This window comes from Anopheles stephensi, unplaced genomic scaffold, assembly GCF_013141755.1.
Source record: "Anopheles stephensi strain Indian unplaced genomic scaffold, UCI_ANSTEP_V1.0 ucontig89, whole genome shotgun sequence".
NCBI classification, from domain to species: Eukaryota; Metazoa; Arthropoda; class Insecta; order Diptera; family Culicidae; genus Anopheles; species Anopheles stephensi.
The window spans coordinates 11508-16559 of record NW_023405459.1 but is presented as its reverse complement, the minus strand read 5'-3'; the positions used below and the strand labels follow the sequence as shown (position 1 = coordinate 16559).

The 5052-nt window shown below is 49.6% G+C and overlaps 1 long non-coding RNA gene across 1 annotated transcript; it reads right to left on the bottom strand.

The window, feature by feature from the left end:
- Positions 1-1148: 1148 nt before the first annotated feature.
- On the bottom strand, positions 1149-3188 carry LOC118517246. Its single transcript, XR_004908280.1, has 2 exons — positions 2716-3188; positions 1149-2475 (listed from the first exon to the last, which is right to left on the bottom strand). It is a non-coding gene; the product is annotated as an uncharacterized LOC118517246 (long non-coding RNA).
- Between the last annotated feature and the right edge of the window lie 1864 nt (positions 3189-5052).

Below are 5052 nucleotides of genomic sequence, written 5' to 3'. Positions count from 1 at the left end.
CATTGGAAGGGAGAGCGGGCTAAAAGGTCCTGACCCCATGTGCGGCTGACCCGACGCTCCATCGAAATGTATGGGAGCTGAAAAGTTTGTAAGTGACGGGTATTACATCGGCCTAAAAAGTGGTTGGTGTGGTTCTGGGCTGGGCTTTTTTTTGGTTCATTTTGGTCATTCTCTCGCCAGAGGATGTACCGGTGAAGTCCACATGTGGGATATATAAAATATGAAAATTTACACCCAAAGTCCGGAACGCGCGCGCCAACCGAGGAACAGCAAACCGAATGTTGCCCCATCATCGTCATCATACATCCCAGCTTCCCTTAGCTGTCCCGGTGCAGGAGTGAAGTGGCTTTCACGCCATGGTGTGTCATCAGTCCGGTAAAGCCTACCACTAACGCCAACACCCACTAGTACCTTCACTAGGTCGGCCCAGCGTGTGTGTGTGAGTTAGAATGTCCTCGCCGTTGTTCGGTGGAGCGAATTTTATCGTGGCTTCGGTAGAAAACCCGCGGCACTAGAACAATGCTTCTGCCAGCCAGCCTGCCAGCCCGGTAGGTGGTGCAATTTTCACATACATAAAGCATGCCAGTTGCCAACCGCTTTTTTCCTATGCAAACATACATTTTTATTACATCCTGCGGAGAAGTAATGGGAGAAAGTGTGTTTACGAACCAGCCCGGAGTGCGATGCGCCCGAGAGTGTTTCCGAGTATTTTTGGCTCCCCGTTCTGGAAGGCTGGCTGGCTGAAGACTAAAATGAAGTACTGTGTGGTTCGGAAACGCCATATCGTAGTCGTTCGGGCCGAAAAACGGACTCATCTTCTGGTCTGTCTGTGGGCTGGCGCGTTCCGGATGTTCTCGCAGCCGGGACGTTAGGTGCCGCAGTTGGGAGTCCGCCTTGTGGGTCTATTGTATCAGGAATTTTTGGTGTGTCTGGCCGGGACACACAGTACGTCATCATGGCCCAGAGAATGGAGGTGAATAGTTAGTGGAGGTTTCTCTATCTCTCCTCCATGGTTCTGTATCTACATTTACCTTCATTTTGGGGCTTTGGAATGTCTGTGGGGAATAAGAGATGCCATGTGGTACATAAGTACGGAACTAGACTGGTTGGTTTGATTACCGCAACTGAGGGTTTTTTGGGAGCATGTCGGGTAGTGTCGGAATCCTTGGCAAGCCCAATACGATGTTTTATATCTCGTTTTTTTTTTTTTTTTTTTTTTATTCATAAAGAACGGCCTGGCCGTATTGCTTTTTTATATCTCGTTTAATATCTTAAAAATAGCAGATCCTGATTATCGCAGCTATTGACTGTTGATAATATTGACTTGTGGTCTATAATATATCTGGTCTGAATTGCTCTCTTGGACTTCTATCCGTCATCAATTCGCGTGAGTCAAGAGCTCAAATTGTATTAGATAAACATTTTGTCCTACATTAGCTACAAGCTTTTCCCTTGTTGTGTATTCCACCTCGCAGATGGTGAAATGATAACCATTTTTGAAGCTCAACGCAACCGCTACGTCCAATCGCAAAGTCAGGTGTTTTCCTTGCAAACACATTTACCCACCAGATTCTGTTATGCTTCTTTATCGGGATCGGAATGTTTGCCAAATGCTCGAAATCACAATCTCCAGCTGCGCAAGGTTTCGTTGCTTGCGGGCAAGAAAACACGCGCCGGTACCCTTTGGCCCAAATCGATGATCCAACGTGCATGCAGTCAATCGTTCAAACCAACCGTTCCATAAATGGTTTGGTCCGCCAAAAATGGCAAAAGACTTTCACCGGGGCATCAGTCACAAGAGGGAGCAGCAGTATATTGCGCCGGGCAGCATTGGATGAAGAGACGTCGTGGTTTTTTGTTGTTGTGTGGAGTGTCGTTGCCGTTGACCATACGGTTGCCGAATGTAAGCAATTAGCATACCGCGCGTATACTAGAGCCAACCGTCTTCGGGGCAATAAACTCAAGCCAAAAGCGCACACACTGGTTGACCCTTGTTCCTTTTTTTCCCCGCTTCGCTTGCATCTCGCCTGGGAGACCCGACACCGCAATCGCCTCGGGAGTTACCATGCCCGGAGTGTAATGTCCAATGAATTCGTTTCCTCCCTCCCTAGGGGAGGTGTCCTGTAGTGCTCACCGGAGGAATGTGAGTCTTATTTGTAGAATGTATGTGTAGCAAGTTTGGTAGTGGTGCGAAGGGATTGCAAACATAAACAACACACTCCCTGCTGTAGTATGACATACTTCTACTACCAAACGCTGCTACTGCTGTGTGCAGTTGGAGCGCAAACCGAGGCAATGGGAACTTCAATATCTCAAACATTGCAACATTCAGCTGCGATCTCCCGCGAGTACGGGGTCCAAAATTCCTGCTGCGTGTGCTGCGGACGCGCGCATTCGGCGTGTGTGTATCTTATCGCAGCTCGCTATCTAAATCACTGTCTTGTTACGCCATCGGAGACGGTGTTTGGTTCCCGGCTAAGCAGCAAAACGAACCGGGGGTACCGACCAAAGCCAGCACGTAGCGCGTCGTACAACGTGTCAGGGAATAAAGATTTGTTCCGGCGAATTAAAAAGAGAGCGACAGAGAGAGAGAGAGAGAGAGAGAGAGAGAGAGAGAGGAGACACACAATCGGAAACACCCTTTGAAGATAGGAAATTTGTGAGGGTATTAGTTGACGTTCACCAACCCTGATAACCATCTGCCTTGCCACCCACCTCTCCAGTTTGATGGGGAAGACCTGAGAAGCCTTGATCATTAATCACCTTTACTTCTCGGGTGAGAAGTTTCGTGTATTTGACAACTCTATCGTGAAGCTCGCCTCCAGGGAACCCTCCAACACACCGCACCCCGATCAGCGGATGTGCGCAACTGAGAAACTAGGCAGCTTTTTGTTTACGCTTCTGGTGAGGCTGAGTCATCAGTGGTCGCGCACGGCCTTCTCAGCTCGCTTGATTGTAGCGAGCAATTAAACCCGTCCAGCGAAGGGCCAGTAAGTCGGTTTCTAGGAATTCTATCAAAGCAGCGGCGCAATTGACAGTGTTACATCTTGCAATAGTAATGATTCACCTCCACCAAGCTCGACGTGGACATGATGCAAAACATGCTGTTGAAGATGCAATTGACGATTCTATTGCTGTAATTATTCCAAGGCCCGGTTCCGTCTAGAACGGGAGGCTTTCGAGCGCTGGGGGCCACTCTCATGGGTATTCCGATGCGAACGATTTCCTGTGGATCACTCACCAAGAACAACCTTCCACGGAGATCAGTTTCAGGGGTCAAATGTGTGTTCTTGTGGTCACCACTCACTTTCTCATGCATTCTCGCATGCCCAACATGGTCGCATCTTGCATCAATTACGTTTTTTTTCTCCTGTTCCATACATCCATCTCCTCATCTCGCTCGTTTAGGGTGGGCTGGAGAAGAAGCCCTACAATAGCTGGGAGGCCCTCACCGACATCTTCCCCGGTTCAAAGTCCCGGAGTGATGCCGTCCGTGGGCGGAACAAGTCTCACAGACACAGACGGACGGAAGGGTTTTTGAAGGCACACCAGCAGAGCCAACAATCGGCCATCTTTTTGGTGCGGTTTTTCAAAAACCCCTACGCATTTTACGTATCGAAAACTTGCGCTTGCCTGCAGGAAGTGTGTACGGCCGAAGCCGAGAGCCTTGCTGCCACCCAAAGTCTTGGCACGAACGTCCCATGGTCGTTGACTATTCCGGGTGCATCTCTAGACGTGACTTGCCTTTCTCCTTCGCAGCGGATATCATGTCGGAGGGTAAGAACCCCAGCAGTTGCGTTGTTTTTGTTATGTTGTGGTTGGTGCCTGTGTACGTGGCGTTTGCATTACCCATTGACAAGGTTCTGTAAATTGGTCTGTCACTTTGCCACCACGTGGACGGGACCGGTGGTCGACGTAGTATCGCCATCGTCTCCGGAGGTGCTAATCGATCGAAAATTTTCTCCCCGAAATGCAAAAGGAACACTGGACGAGCGTGTTCGTGTAATTTGTTCCAGCAAACGAGACAGAGAGAGAGAGAGAGAGAGAGAGAGAGAGAGAGCGAGTGGAAAAAAAACCGGGCTAGGATAAAAAGGGAAAACCTTTTTTCTTCTCGCTGGCTTCCTGGAGGAAAATCCGCTCGGGTTGCCCGGGTTGGTAAACAGATCGCTCACACACTCCTCATCTTCCATCATGTCGCCCGGTACACGAATTTCGGGCCTCGGAACCCCGGGAGTAGACCGAGTTTTATTAGCCCTTCAAGTTAGCAAGCGCTTAATGAGCTTGGTTTTGGCATCGGGTAATGTGTTAAGAGGTCACGTATTCTACCTACCTGCTTCCGCAGGCCGGCTTGCAACATTGGATGATGTCTGGCGGTGGTACGTACGGGCAAACAATCGTAAAAAGCTGTGGCAGCTAACCGTCCTGAACGGGATGAAGCATTCGGCGCGTACACACGTCCGGTGCGGTGTGTATGGGACTGTGGACCGGGCGAAAGCGAACACCACATCTTGGAAGAAAACAGGCCCTTTCTTACAATTTATCCTCCCGAGTGTGTGTGTGTGCCTGTGTGGTGCGTTGCGGGCTAAAGTACGGTAAGAGCAAATAGACTTAGGGCTCCATAGCCCACATGTTTTTGTTGATCGATTGTGAGTGTATGGAATGGGTATGGCCGGGCCGAGCGATTCGAACTCGAACGCGTACGTGTTCGAATTGGTGGGCTTGTTCGTGACGAACTTGTGTGAAAACCTCAAACCATCTCCCGTTAGCCCTTTTTACTGTCCCGTCTGTTTGGTTAGTTGTTTTCTTCGAAAATAGCTGTTCATTAGAAGCGGAAAGAAAATTGGGGGATCGATCGGGCAAATATGACTAAATGCTGCCTAGCTGCAAAGCGGTGGTACCTTGAGGCGCGATCCACTTTCCGCCATTCTAATTGCTGGCGGACCCTCTTTTCTTTCGGGGCCGTCCCGTGGCGTTTTCGGCGGAGGATATTTACACACACACACACACACGGGCACGTTGTGAAGTGTTTGTAGGAGCAGCAGCTTTTCGTCA